We start from the raw sequence: 16,158 nt of genomic DNA, 5'->3' as shown, positions 1-16,158 counted from the left end.
ACACGACTACTTGGAGCTGCGAAAAGCACAGCCCAAACACACAAAGCCACTGAGAGATGCGCACAAAGAATACTCTACTTGGCCACATTCAGGATTGGTCTCATCCCAAATTCCTGACCTCAAAATTTCAAGACAAAGGTAGCTGGTCTTGATTTATGCATGCTTCAACACAGAATGGAGAGAACAGGACATAGTAGGGAAGAAATTAATTTTGATCCTGAAAACATTATTAATGGTAATGTTTAAAACATCAAAGCCCTGGCTGACAGAGACACAGCATCTTCACTCTGACAAGCTGGAACAGATGAGCTCACTTGAGTCAGTCAAGGTGAGGCACGGGGGAAATGTAATTTGTCTCTCAGTTGATTTTCATTGCGATTTTGTGGTGAGTATGTGGTTCAGAATAGGTCAAAATCGTGTAGCCTGAATATGTTATGTGGAAGGACTGACCGTGATATAAAGGACAGTACCTTCCTCTCTGCCATTAGCTTGTGTATTTGTCTTTGTGCTATTAGTTGGCAATGGATACTCAGGAGGAGCTGGTAGTTTCCTTTTAGACCAGCTGACTAAACCCACCCCATGCAGACCACCAGCTAGAACATATGAATCTTAAGTTCATAATGACTGACTGAGCCAGAGAAGAGACCATCCTCTTTCTGTGTGGACTTCTCACTTTAGCTTTGGGCAAAGGGATAAAGCTTCTCTTACTCCCACATGTTCATTTACCCCCCACCATCACACCAATTGAACCAGCGAGTCTGGGGGTAGTCACATTGATATTCAACGCGCATCTCCATCCCCCAGCCACAGCCATCCCCACTGGAAACATTATTTCATTACATGTATTATGCATTCAGCATAAGAGAGCTGGCGAATGTGCAGTGTGCAGATGCTTGTGTGTGGGTGCGGGCAGGCTCGGATGTTTCCCTCTATGTATACATGGTTGTGACATGCCTGTTGTAAAAAGAGTTTTAAAGAGGGTGTAAAAAGTTATAATGCCTCAGGGATGCAGCGTTAATGGTACTTGGTTTACTTTGTGAGCACCAAGACAAAATATTTATTCCATACTATTTGTGTCAACATTAGAAAAAGTGATTTTGCAAGTTTTACAGCGTAGCGGGACAAAGTTGCCTGCAGAGTCTGAATGAGTTTCCTCAGTTCATCTGAGTATGTGCACCCACATGTGAATGTATACTGTGCCTCATGCAGAGAAGGCGATAAAGAGATAGACAGAGAGAGCTGAGTGAAACAGGGGAAAGAGACCAGAAAGAGATGAAGATAGAGAGACAGACAGACAGATCTTTCATATGGCCCACTGCTCTTTGGGCCCTGATCCAGATGTCACCAGAACAGTTTTTATTTGTTAATGTCTTGTTTTAAAAGCCCCCTTAAAAGCGCCTGCCGCTTTTCCCTCAAGTCTTTAAGTGGCTCGACACAGTACACTCTTGTCTGATCCTAACTGGAATCAATTTGGAAAGAAACCATTTCACCTCTGATTAAGCACTGCTCTGTCTCTGCTGTGGCATGCTGACCTTTCCAGAGGTCTGTCTTATGCTGCTAGGAGGAGCCAACCAGATGATGTGCTAGGCTAATTAGACTGATTGACGTCAGCAGGCCTGGCATGAAAGTGGCTTGTATTTGAACCTTCGGCCATTTGTCAGGACTCACAGTCGCATCTCTGTCATGGGCTCTCAGTGTCACAAGTCCAATTCAACAGCTAATTTCATTTGTATAGTGCACTACTGTACACCCAGTCACTCTTTCTAAATCTCCCGTCACGTTTTTCCCTTTAATTTTCATACATGAATAATCCTTTTTCTCTGACACGAGAGGCAGTCAAAAGAGCGACACCTGCCTGTTCTCTTGTGATACAGTGAGCCTAGTGTTCCTGCCCCCCGTGTATGTTAAGCAAAACTTTAACTATGTTCAGTTTTGGGTCAAATATAGACTCACGCCAGGCCAGTAGGGCACCCATAAGCAACTGTGCCAAATTTCTTTTTTGATTTCAGTGTCTTGGATGCGGCTGCCCTCGCACACCGCCTCTCTGTGTGACCCATGTAATCATCAAGCATTTCTCATCAATTCATCCCTCTCGCTCTTTTCTAAACTCCTGCTATGAAGCTGCAGTCCTGGCAGTGTAGTGCAGGTTGAACATCTGTGCGTATCACGGCCTTGTGTAACACATAAAACATGGAAGTCCCAAGAGCTATAAAATCTTGCAAACCCACAACGCTTTGAGAAGAGAGTTCAGAGGCAAGAAGTCCACCAGAGACCGGCCCTCAGTCCAAATTCCAAGCACTTTGCCTCATACACCCTGAGAAACGTTGCCTAAAGAGAGGCCTGGTAGAGAGAAACCTCACCTCCAGTTCAAGCGGATTCCTCTGCCCTTTTATTTGCTCTCGTTTGGCTGCAGGGGGAACGTGCTCCACTCTGACCTGGGGGCACTCATCCAATCAGCTCGCTATCTGCTGCAAGGGCCTCCATAATAGTGACATTTTTCCACCTCGTCAATAAAGTGGTGAAAGCCACCCTCCACCCGCTACTTGACCATTTAACTTCTTCCTGAAAAGGCCCTTTCTTTCTGTCTGTCTCTGTGCCTGGCTGAAATCAATAAAAGCAGAGCAAGGAAAGAGGCCAATCCAGCAGCTGCATTAACTGGTGGTCTCAACGGCTGTACAAAGAGGATGGCTGGCAGAGAAAAGGAAACAGGAGAGCGGGCACCTCAAGTCTTTCTCATTCATACAACACTGAGAGAAATCTGCTTATTACCAACACTCGGCGTTGTCATCTAGTATGAACAAGGAGATTCTGAGAATGATGAATGAAAAAAATTCACTGCTACACCATCCCATACGCACACCCTAAAAGTCATAAAACTGAATAAAAACTGAAAACCTGCATTTATTCACACAGACTGAAAGGTGACAATCATATGCAACAAAATTGACATATATATTAACACATATATAAACTCTGTAGTCTCTAATGATCATTGCTTGCCATGGCTCATTTAGTAGCTGCATTCACACATCACCACATGTCTGCAGTGATTGACATAATGGCATCAGAGTGAGAACAAAATGTCTTCCAATAAAGGAGCAGGAGGGAGAAAATGAGAGAGATGGGTTACATCTATGCCCATGCTGAAATGAGTGCAGTGCTTTGTTTGGTTATGCTGTCTGAGCTGAAATTGATTTCTGTGAGAAGCATGCACCAAAGAGCCCCTGCATTCAGATGAAATAAATAACACACTCTCGTAGAGATGGGAGGGTATGTGGAAGAAGGAACAGAAGGTGAAAAATGGGATAGCGGAGGAGGGAAGAAACAAAGATGGATGAGGTCAAAATGAATTTACAGTAAAAGGGGGTAAAAGAAAGAAAGAAAGAGCTGAGATAAAAATGAAGGGAAGGCCTAAAGGTGGTGGACTGAATGCCATGTCTTAAGTCTAGCACAGCATTGAAAAAGACACAGCCTGGAAGACATCTGGAGTGGAGGATAACAGCCACACACGACTCTCCGACCACAGACAACATGATGAGGGATTAAACTTCATTACAACATGTTATGGTAATGAATGGGCTGTGGCTAGTTGTGGATGTGTTAAGAGTAATTATCCTTCTCCAGCATATGTGTGAGTGACACTTGATTGCGAACGCCATGTGTCTGTATGTGCATGTGCGCTCATCATAATCACGGGAATCCATGGTTAGTCAACTGGATATGGCCTAAAAATATCCAAGAGGTCTTTTCCACATTGAACCAAACAGAAGCGAGCTAATTAAAATGCAATGCGGCAAGAATAATCTCTCACAATTAGTTTTAACGCCATTCCTCACCAGAAGATGAGCTTGGGCAGGCCCAGGCATTGTGGTCTGGGCCAGTGTTTGGGTATCTGGGTCCAGGGTTATTGCCAGAGAGGGAGGGGGACAGACAAAGCCGCACAACCCAGAGATGTGAGGTTGAATCTCGGTCACTTCGACTGCCTGGTCTTATGGCTGACAGATGTTAGTCTGATTCAACAAGATTTGCGACTCTGGAAAAAGTTGCACCGCACTGTGCTCCCCGCTGCAAATTTTATTCTCTGTGCAATGAAACATCTCATACATCATCATTTAACAAGACATAAGCAAAAGCCCCTCCCTGGATTACAAAGTCACTGATAAACTATGCCACTTGAATCTACGGTTGCAATGCGCTGAAGTATTTAAGTGTTTGAGCTGGCCGGTCTAACGGTATAGTGTTCCCTAGTTGAGTGACAGCATGCTTTTAAATGCAAAAACACAGAAGCCTGCTATGGTTGACGTACCGCTGCTAATGTTGCTAAAGATCGACAAGGACTGGAAAACTCTTTTATTTATCAAAGTGTGAGAGTCTGGAGGGAATCAAAGGGGAAGTCCTGTCCCCAGGCTGGCTTACATCATCCTCTTCATAGTAGAAGAGGGACATGCTGTGAATAGGTGTTCCCCACATCGGCAACCTATTAGTTCCTCGTGTTTACTAATATTTGGATTTGTGGCGTTGTAAGTGTTTTGTTCTGCGTAAGGAAAACAGACACAAGGCTTCTGTGTTGGCATATTTCCCAGAGTGGGCATGTGGACATGCAGACAAGCAGGGTGGTATTAAATAGAAAGAGTCTTTTCCCCAGGGAGGATGGAAGAGTGAGATGACAGTGGATCATTAGACTGGTGTTGCCTGCAGCTTGCTAATTTATGCAAATTAATTTCTTTGCTGATGCCGATGCTTCCCAAGCAGTCGACATCAAAAGCCGAACGGGTTAAACAGCTCTACTCTCCTTTGGTGGTCTGGGAAGTTTAGCAGCATAAGCTAGGGAAGGCTGTGTTATACCAGGCAACAATCACACAAATGCACACTATGCCAGCCTTCTTCCTGGCAAGGCATCGGACAGACAGCCAATCAGGTCCACGCTGGTTCTCTTGTAGACGAATGGCATGGCACGCTGGCCCTCTTGTCGCCCCGCCTACCCTCCCCGCTGCACCGCAGCTGCCCAGAATGATTTTATAAACATTTTGCCAGTGGATCAATACCTGTATTGATCAACCATTGTGAGAGTGATCCGTCTAAAACCCAGAGCAGCCTAGAGCTCAGCGATGGGAGGAGCGAAAGAGAGAGGCTGCAGAGAGGATGGAGAAAGAGAGAGAGTCTGCAGCCACAGTGAAAGGGAGAAGAGGTGCAAGGGAAGAGAAGGGAATCTGAGAGAGAAGCAGATGCAGAGCTGAAGGCAGGTGGAAGGAAGATTTCGGAAAACGCTGCCAGGCCGCTGGGATTGGGGAGAAACCAATGGTAATTGCTTTCTCATTAAGGGAAGGGAGGGAGGGGATAAGGGCGACTAATGACTACTGCGGGTAAGTGACGGAAGGGTAGAAATAGTGTGAAGAAATGTGTACATGTATGGACGAAAGGGGGTGACTCCAACACCCGAGGTGGCTAATGTCTGCACTAGTTTGGCCTGCTGTAGTATGTAGCACTTTAAGGTTGTTGCATGTGTATAAGTGTGCATGACTGCATGAGGTTCAAAGAGACTGAGTTTGTGGAGAAGTGAGGAATCTTGCTGATAAGTTAATTAGATGTTCCACAAAGAAAAGCCGAGCTTAGTTTATTTATTACTAACTGTATTTTTCTTTTCTTTGTTTTTTCCAGGAACACCCTACCTTTTTTTCCTCTTTGAAAAGTAGTACTTGGAATGGTCGGCACTTTTCCTTGGTGACAAAGAAGGCCCAGCACACAGAGCTGTCATGAATTCAGGTGATACAGCAAAATCAAAACTGGATATTCCTGGGAAATCCTGGACCTCTTGGAAAGTAAAAGTCTGCAACTTGGACACACCCACATAGGAAGAAACAATGCAGTTCTAAAAATCAAAATGGCTGAATGAAGATAGTGTATGCTATGGAAAACAGTTTGCAGTATCGCAATTTTTAAGTGGTGCGGATATAGCTGTCTTTGGGATTTTAGTTTTCACATTTTTACAGATCACTGGATTAAATAGACTTTTTAAAAATATTTTAATTATGTGGAAATTTTACAGAAGAGAGGACTTAGTCGACAAAGCTCACCAGCGAAAATTAATGATCGATTTAAGGCCACAAACGGCACTGCAGGAGGAGGAGCCAAAAGCTTTTGGGATCATCCTCCAAGTCTAAAGGGAAATTAAGTTTCCATTGATTGGTTTTAAATGTGACTATCTTGCACATAACTGAGTATTTGAGAGGAGATAAATGCTCATTGATACTCATGAACTCACTATGCACTGGAGTCCTGATGTGGAAAAACAGAAAGGGGCCTCTACACTCTACAGGTTCACTCCTTGTGAAAAATCAGTTGGACTTGACAAATGAATGTGATGTACCAAGGGAAAAGGCACATGTAATTTTGTTAATAAACTGCCAAAAGGAATTTAAAAACATAGAAAACAATATAAGTCTCTCTATGTTTGTGGGACTATTTCCCCTTACCTGTGGCAGCACTTCTTCACACTAAAACAAATCTGTTTAACAGTATGCTGCTCTGGACAGGGTGTCAGGGTGGCTCCCAACAGAGTTCAATGAATCTATGCCATTTTCTAATGAGGGAAAAAATTAAATCACAAATGTATAAACGTATATTTTGTAAACTTTTATACTTTCATGTATGAATGAATACATTTTTTCACTGTGGTGATTTTATATGACTTTAAACAGATTACACTTTTTGACAAGTGCAGTTGAGGGATTATATATTGTGGCAGAGTTTGGTTCTGAGTTACTACTAGATGGAGTATTGGTAACCAGGACATTCAGATGATGAGAGGAAAGTTAGCAACACCAGGATGAGAATACTTGTATCAGACTTTGTCAATATACGTAATGCACACATTACATGTCCAGCAGCAGCAGCAGCAGCAAGCAATTTTAACCACTGCCATGCATAGTGCTTTGAGTAAAAATGTTTCGATCAGCTCAGGGGTGTAAAAAACAAAACAAAAAAGCTGTCACAGGTCTCTGACATATGTGTTAATATAAACAAATGTCCGTACAGTGACTAATTATCATGACACGTAAATAAATCTGAAATATAAAGCTACAGTGCAAACTAGTATAATCTATTTATTCAAGATAAATGTCCATATTCTTAACATGAACTTTTTGAGTGGCAAACAGCAAAGATTCAGGACCTGTGTTAGAACAATACTGGGGGTTGCACTGGTGGGGGCATGTTTAAGGTACTACTGCACTAATATAACTGTGAAAATACAGTACAGCAAATGCAGGTGGTGTACCATATCATGTGGCAAAACGCTGTACAGGAAAGACAGGCTTTACAGTACAGTTACAAGCTGCATGTTTTGAAGTACTCCAACAAGACTGTGTGCTAGCCTTTGTTTGACTGGCCAGTGCAATGCCTTGTTGGATGACTGTGTCGTCATTCAGCAAACAGCCCTGTTCTGCTATGTTGGCATCCGTCCTGAAACACTATCCTGGCACCATTCAAATGAATGAAAGTCTTGTTTGCCCATGCAAAGCTAAAGTTGATTAGCCAACAACCTTGGCTGGCTAAAAAAAAGTGGACGAAAGAAAGCAGTTGCAAAGGTTATAAATTGCACACTTACATTTGCATTACCTACTTGTCAAATAAATCAGTTTGTGCCATAAACCAACAAAGCCTAAGACCTAAGAGATTTAAGCCAGGAGTTGATCGATACAGCCTCAAAATTAGAGCTTTACCCATTAAACAATGTTTCATCATAATTACATAAACATCCATCCATCTTCTTTTATTGGTTAGAACAATTAACCAATAGCTTTTACTTTTATTGTTACTCTCCTTTTGTCCATATCTGCTTAGTTTCAGGAAGATAAACACTTAAGCCTTATCAACTCTCTCGAAGATATAATTCATGCGCTATCAAAGCAGAACTGGGGTGCTGCAGTCATTTCCTTGTTTCCTTTTATCCTTTTCGTTTGATTCCTACTGTCAAAAACAAATCCTTGGAAGAATGCCAAACAATAAATTAGGGTCTTCATTAAACACATCAAATCTAAATTACTATTCAATTAACAAGGCAGTCAACCTGAACTAATCAACCAATTAGGCTGTGTGTGTACACAGAAAAGCCAACAAAAGCGCATGAGTCCCCTGGGAAAGCTGTAAAACACTGCAGAAGAGTGACAGTACAAATGAGAAGAGACTTGTTTAGCAGGGAAAAGGAGGATGTGAAAGTGGCAGAAGGTAAATGTGGCACTAAGATCACTACGAACCCCATTCATCTCTGAGCAAAACAAATAAAATAATTAAAAATGGAATAAAGTGTCCATAAAAAAAGAGTACCAAAGGAAATTTTAAAAAATGTGGATACCTACAAACTTACAAGATCTGCAACCGACTGTGTGTTTTGATTGGTATATTTTCAGGTGTTTCTAAGCAATATTTTTATTTCAGAAATGTGTTAAAAAAAATAAGGCATATTTATCTTCTGCACATACACATGTTAACGGCTCATAATATCCATGTTAAGCTATGTTTTGTTAGTTTTATAATTTTTCATTAAATAAAAGTATCAATCCTGGAAAAGTGCTTTATCAAACAACTCGATAGTGTACATATTTACCAGTATATAGTGGTGCTCAATGACTGCACTGGCTCAGTCTTTTTATGGGGGACAGTATTTTAACATTTACTGACTTTAAATGAAGACTACTTGAAAACACAATCGCACAACATTTGTCAGAAAGTGCAGAGAATCTGCTAAATTAACTGTGCTAATTGTGGCATTTATCTTTGCTGAGTGTTGTGACAAAACTAAAAACTTTGTCATGTCTCATTCAGTATTTTAGGTCTGGCAGTATGTCTGTGTTGAACGTACCTTTGGGCCACACCAAATGTGTTCTTCACTCACAGAATGCAACCTACAGGGAAACACACACAGACACACAATTACTTGTTTAAATACATATATACATATGGCAAGAGAGCAAGAAAGAATAAAGCCAAACCAAAGCAGGATTTGAATTCACGTTTTTGGCCAGTATCATTAGCTGACCATAAATATAAAAATATAAACACACAACACTGATAGAGATCTTTCTGATTAAAAAAAAAATACAGGCAGGGACATTTCTACCCTTTTAACCCCTCACATCTAAATGTCTGCATCTGATGGTGCTTCACTACTGGCTAAAGGGGGTTGCAGAGAGGAGAATGCCATTATTGTACCAGTAAATGTCAGAACAACCCCATCTAATTGTGCCATTACTAATTCATGTTTATTAATGCAGTGATGTATGATGGCTCCACAGACAGACTGAGTTTGTCTGTGCCTGTCATGTATGCGTTATTCTTTGCTGATGAGGGCTGTAGGGAGTGTGTTAGTGTTAGACTCAGTGGTGGCTGTGGGGGCAGATGGCGCATGTAGCGACAGTGCCAAGTGGTGTGTGACTTTAACATGACGGCAGAGCGGGTGAGGCGCTCGACTGGTGTCTTCTACTGGCCCAGTGCCAGGGCCCCCGGTCCCCAGTGCCCCGGCCCCTCACTACGCCAGAGCCTCTGGGCAAGTACCGCAGTTATTGTTTTCACTGCCAAGCAATTAGCAGCACTTAAGATTTATTTAGTCATGCTCTCATGTGGTAATTAGCTTGGGGCCCAAGCAAGCCTCGTCATCCAATCACCTATTTCGCTCACACCAGAGCAATGCATCCACAGGAGACAGTGAGGGAATGTGAGGGAAGATGCAGGAGCTATAGAGGGTGGGAATGTGAAGGGAGGTGGAGCAGAGCTAGAAGGATTACAAGAGCACCAACCCAGCTCTCTGGATCAGCACTTTTTAAGAGATCTTCAGGGGCCTGTTGGCTGAACGCATAGCAGGAGGAAAGGGCAAATACAGCCCAGTTACACTTTTATGGAATGCTTTGTGGAAAAACACCCCTGACACACACCTCGGCCTGGCAGCTCGGTTTGTCATATGGCCCAGGGGGCTCTGCTAGCCTATCACATGACCATTGTAATGACCTTAAAGGGCAGCTTCCTCAACAAGATCAGACCACTCCCACTGGCTGAATCGCTGTTTGGCAAATGCAGTTTGGGTCAGTGCATAATATGTGATGCATTTGGTCTTCAGGCTGGAATAAAAAAATATGTAGACACCTCACCAAATAGATTATGCAAAAGCTGACAAGCAGGGAAAAACAAAACAAAAAAATGACAAACAAATGCAAGTTTCCTTACTGTTGGTGATCCACAACCCTTTTTGGGAATTTACATAATATCAAACAGTATATAAATGCATGAGTTGTGTCCTAAATTAGGTGCATGTGACTGGAGCAGCTACTCTAACAGCTTGAGGATTGAGGGGAATCAGTGCATAACACCTTATATTATCTACTTCAACAAGAAATAGTTTTCCCTTTTAAAACAGCCCAATGCAGAGTTTTATAACAGTAGCTCAGAGAATACATGTGAGCACATGAAGGTCAAAGGCAGGTTAAACTGCACATTCACATACTTATGCACAAAGAAAACCCATCAATCCATGCTGGTTTTAGGTGGTGGGAGGTAATTTGAATCACTAAACTTTAAAATACAATTTGTGGGAAACTATAGGCTGTGTGTCACTGATCATGGAAAAGCAGCACAAATTGCTGACGCAAGACTTCACAATCAAATATTTTTGTTTAGTCTTTTACTGGTGGATCATTACAGAACTGGTTCTACGCACCACCTCAAATGGTCTTTTGTAGGACAGTTCGATTAGTGAAATATCACTTTCCACTTTTTTTTCCTCCGGGGGAACTGTGACACGCCAAACCAATCAGAACCTCGCAAGCCAACCCCTGACCTTTTTCATCTCAATATGACTACCATTACAGTGCAGAAAATTAGAAGCGTCCCGCTATTGTTCAGTAGCGACGGGGGTGATGGAGGTTATTTAAAGATAAATGCTTTAGTGTTCATGATCCATGCTGCAATCACATGGATCACCACTAACACAGAGCAAAGGAGAAACACGTCTGCTAAAGCCCGGTGGCTGCAGGAGTGCACATGCGCACATAAGAGGCTATGTGCTGATGGATTCATGTTAATTGTTTAGTGGTGATGTAGCCCTGCATTCGCCTGGTAAACCCGTCTGTCGGCGTTAGAAAGGCGGGTTTAAGGGGATGCTTTTGTATTATTATGTAAGTATTCGTATGAACAGCATTAAATGTACAATTTAGAGGACACATTTTGAAAGGAAACACTGATAGCTATATAGCCTTGATTTCAGTGGTCTCCATAGGCAACAGGATCACTGCTGGCTGTCTTATAAACATGAGTAGTGAGAGGGATAATATTCTCCTGGTAACAAAGCGATTAGATGGCAAATGCGAATGGAACTGATGTAAGACTGAAATGACATGATAGCACGATGTGGGTGTGAAAGGTAGCTGAGCATGTGTTAGCCTTTTTTTTGCACACTCTCCTGCAGGTAAACAATATTTACATTCATATCGTTCTTGTGCTGTTATAAAGGAGTACTTCTGTGGACCAGTAGTGTACGGAAAAACTAAAATCTAAGAAGACAGTCTTTCTTTAAACCATGAAACATGACAAAATATGTACTAAGTATTAACTGTAGCAGCTAACTACATGTAGTAGTACAATTTTTTTTCTCTCATTTAGCAAATTCTCTAAATGTATTCTATGAAAATAACTAGACTTAATATAACTATTTTTTACTGTTAACCCCACCCAATCAATTGCTATATTTAAAAATAAGTTTAAATATAATTAAAAAAAAACATGTAAATGAATCAAAATACAGCCCTACATATTAATGTGGCAGGCACTTGTTTCATATCCAACATTATGACTAGAGCTACAAAAGATGTTGCTCTTTTGAAAAGTAGCAAAATAACCAGAACCTCATACAACTGAAAGAAAAACACGTTTAATATTTAGCTTAAATTAAACTTAACTATATCCAACTATTGACAAGTGTGAACTGCAGACAAGGCTTGAAAAACAAAGGCTTTTAAAACATGCATTAATTGGCTGACTTTATTTAGACTGGGTTTTTTTTTTTTTTTTTTACATCATTCTTAAAATAAAATCTAAAAAATAAAGTAACAATTTGTTCTAGTTGTCTACATCTGAGCTTGTTTTAGGATTATCTCCAAATTCATTAGGAGTCTTTCGTGATTTACACACAAAAAGCAATGTTATGAGTGTTCAAATAAGAGTCTGAAAGCAAATGACACCAGCGATTAAGGTTCTGTCCCATATTTCATAGTTTGGTCATCTTAAAATAATATTTTTTAAAAAGTATATTTTTAAATGTGCACTGTTTGTGGCAAGAGCAACACTGACCATGCGGGATTTCTGCTAAAGGACTTGGAAATGCTCTCCTGAATATCCTAAAACAGCAGGACCTCTGCTTGTCTATCCAACATATGTCAATAGAAGGATATTCTTTCAAAATAAATGAATATATTAATATTTTGTTCTTTTTTCACTTCCAACATTTGTTATTATCTATTATGATGCATGCATAATGCTAGAGAGGGTCACAGGATAGTCCTGCTTTAAATGTTATATTTCCATGATTGGTTTATTCTCTCCATTTCCTGTTCATTGTGTGCCAGCAAACTCCATTGTCTGTGGGTAGATTCTGCTCGGCCCTCAGAGGGGCCATCCCCAGGGAGCACTGCATCTTTTATTAATCAGGGGCGCTGCGCCACAGCCCCGCTTATCTAATTTAGCAGCCCGCCTCAGATACAACTATGTTTGGCTTGGTGTGGAAAGAAGGGACGGGGTTGTGGGGGTGCAGTTGGGTGTAGACAGAATGGGGGTTGGGGGTGCTTTCTTTTGGTTTTCTTTTTTTTTTCCGTAGCATGGGTGATGCATGGAATGCTGTGAGGGAATTGGGGAGACAGAGACTTATCAGACACCTCGTCACCAAGTTTTAGGACTGAATCACAATACAGCAAATTACCTTCTGCTGACAAGAAAAAATGAGCATGGCCCCCATATGAAAAAATAGGATTGTCAGGAAGAGGTGACACATTGATTGCTTAGTATGCGCATCCAGAAGGCTGGGGTTCAGAGGCGTCCTCCCTATATATATGTAGAAGAGGTGCAGCAGTGCACAGCACAGCCATGAGGGAGAATGAGAAATTGAAATGCCATGTTAGATTGCCGTCCCTTCCTCAAGCCAATAACTCTAGTCTCGCCTAGTCTAGCCCATATTAGCCCGCCATATCATAGTACAGCCATGTGTGTTGCGATCGACCTGCAATCAAAGATCACAAAGGAGAAGTCAGTCTGGTGTTCACTAACGCTGAAATGTACTGAATTCTGATTAAGCGCACAGAGTATGCACTCATGTAAACACAGGACAGAAACTTTACTTTATGTTTAATATTTTCTGGTTGTCCCTCATCTCTCCCCTCTCATCTGTGTCATAGCTCAGATGAATCAGTGTCACCGGTGTTGAGAGCACTTACTGTCAACCCTGGTGCCCCAGGCTACAGCACTGATGGACACAAACTATAAAATATCAGCCCCCTGGGGAGACATCACTCAAGCACTGCCCCACAGCCCCAAGGGGGTGTGATCTGGTCAGTCTGTATGTGTTTCTGTTAGTGTGTTGAGAGAGCAAGAGGGCAGTGCATTTGTCTGTGTATCTGATGTGATCCTGTAAGTATGGTCTATGTGTGTAATCATGTGGACAGTTTCCACATCATTTGCATGGTAAAGAGGTCAAAGTGAAGGTCATGATGATAAAGAATAAGAAGAACTGATGTTTACCTTCTTAATTTGTGAATCCTGAATAGTCTCTTGTGACAAAAAAAGAAAAGAAAAGAAATATACAAGATAGAATCTTAGGCTTTCTTAACTTTTTCATTTATGAACTACAGCAAACGCCAAAGCCCTTCGAGAAAATTTAATCATTCCATATACGCCCAGTCCCGTCATCTAAAGCTACAAGCAGTCAACTGTATGGGAAAATCACAAATTAATCAGTCAATACAATCAATGGCACTGTCTGAGGACATGTCCTATATCAGCTGATAAGTGGTATAGCCTCCCCCCTGCTTGTTTTAGTCATACACAGGGAAGGTAGAAAAAAGCACACGACTGGAAGTGGAAGAGGGAGAAGAGGAAAGTCACGAAGAAGGGTGGGGTGAGATTTAGCTTTCCAGGCATGTGAATGAAAACCCCCATCCTCCACAGGTCACTGGGCTGCAATCCCCTTATTTCGATTCTGCAAGGTCAAGGTTTCTGCCCGGCTTTGCTTGTGTGCAACAGCACGTATGTAAAGTATAAGGAACATGCTATTGCAGCATGCTCTTATTTTTCATGAGATGAAACACCGTATATTAAAACACCAATTTGCACATATGAATTTGTCTGTTTACATGCTGCTACCAAACTCTAAATATTGACTATTCATCTACACTGAAGTCTGTGGCTGCCTGATTCACCTAACAGAAGTATATTAACAAGGCTCCTCAGGGATTCAAGGACAAAGGCATTAAGAGGAAAAGGAAGCAAGCGACTCAAGAGTGAACTGCAGGTTCACGTTAAACTGTACTATTATACATTACTCCGTTAGTGGTTTAAGACTTCAAGAGAGGCTTGGAGGAAGATATAAATGCAAATAGATAAAATCAAAGGCAAATCACTGTAAATTTTATTATTATTCCTCAGCTAAGTGCCAAAATGGAATAGCCCCAACATAAGGCCCAACATACGAATTGTATGATGAAAGCCAGTTACTCTTAGTGCCGAGCAAGCAAGGAAATGACAGAAGACAACAAAATATTCACTAATATGGCTGATACAGGTATGCATCAGCCAATCAACTGTAACTGTCATGGATTTTGTTTATGGATATTCATTGAGCCTTGTCAATACTGCTAAAAAAACATCCATGTGTATTGATCATAGGTGCCCTTTTAATGATCAGACTTGGATAAAATAGCACTTCATCTTTAAGTCTCACTAAACCACTTGTGACTTTTGATCTGGCTAAGCCTCTGTGAAGCAATGCAGGAAGGAGCAGTTTGAAGAGGAAAAAAAATCAAAGAAAATATTCAGTAATGTGTGATATAATACACAAATTCCAGATGCTAGTACAGACAGTCTCAATAAATGTTACTTCCAAGAGCAAGGAGTGTTTCAAAGAGGAGGTGAAACACAGCCTGTAGATCCCATGTAACAGTCACTTAAGTTAAGCACTAGTCTGCCAGGACACCACACAGTAAAACTCATCTATAATTTGTGATGAGTGTAATGCCATCTCCACTTCATGATTATGTGATATTCTTCACCTCTGCCATAGCCAGTGAGGCCAAGAGCTGGCAGTCTTAATGAGGTGCCTCAAAGTTCAGCTTAGGGAGAGGAGAGGTGGGAAGATGGTATGATGGAAAGACAAGGAATTTAGGCCATAGCTGGATAATAATGTAGTTTTAAGAAATGAATATATATATATAATGTTTTCTAAATTACTACCTGAATAAGTTACTTGGTTGTGTAAAGCGTTAAGCTCAACCAACTACATATCTTTGGTTATCCTAATGAACCATAGTCACTGATAAAAACAGTCAGAGAGAGTCATTATGGCCATGCCCTGTAATACAGACCCCCAAAAACACTTGTTAAGGGAAGCATGGCATCCTGATTTTGCTGAGGATTACGTCCACCAGGGAGATCTCATGAAAGAGCCCCTTAGACTCATTTACAGCAAAGTGAATTGCTGTGCTCTTATGACTGGTCTAGATGTTATGAATAAGTAAATAACAACATTTTTCCAGTCGTTTAATCTCTGAGCACTGCAATTAGTAAGTCTGTAGTTTGTGCTGCCTTTTTTCTGCCCTTATTATTGTTATTGAAATGTCACGCTCTTATTTAGCTCAAGGATGAATAATAAATAAGCTATAATTACTGTCTTGAATGAGCTGATGGCTTGGCTAGGTCAACGGTAAAGAGAGACACCCCCAAACCCCCCCAACGCTCCCTCTCTCTCTCCCTCTCTTTTTCTTCTCTTTCCCTTCTTCTCCCTCTCTCTCTTTAATTGGATCTTGTAATTAGTTTCTCTGATGGATCTGGGAGGTCTGAGGCATCCTCTACAGCGTTCATTAGTGTTCTTGGAGGAGGGTGCAGTTTTTTAAAAGCTCTGCCTGCTTC

General features: G+C 41.4%; 1 protein-coding gene across 5 annotated transcripts in view; it reads right to left on the bottom strand.

Annotated features, from left to right (window-relative positions):
* Nucleotides 1-16,158, bottom strand: part of zfhx3b (zinc finger homeobox 3b) — a 285,848-nt gene that overhangs the window by 161,888 nt on the left and 107,802 nt on the right. For all 5 annotated transcript variants that reach the window (XM_084933805.1, XM_084933814.1, XM_084933796.1 and 2 more), the window contains exon 3: nucleotides 8,861-8,903. The gene's annotated coding sequence lies outside the window, so the exon portion shown is untranslated. The remainder of the gene's footprint in view (nucleotides 1-8,860; nucleotides 8,904-16,158) is intronic.

The sequence above is a fragment of the Perissodus microlepis genome, chromosome 1 (genome assembly GCF_051167445.1).
Source record: "Perissodus microlepis isolate ML-2025 ecotype Zambia chromosome 1, ASM5116744v1, whole genome shotgun sequence".
Classification (NCBI taxonomy): domain Eukaryota; kingdom Metazoa; phylum Chordata; class Actinopteri; order Cichliformes; family Cichlidae; genus Perissodus; species Perissodus microlepis.
This window is presented reverse-complemented; position numbering and strand designations above follow the sequence as displayed.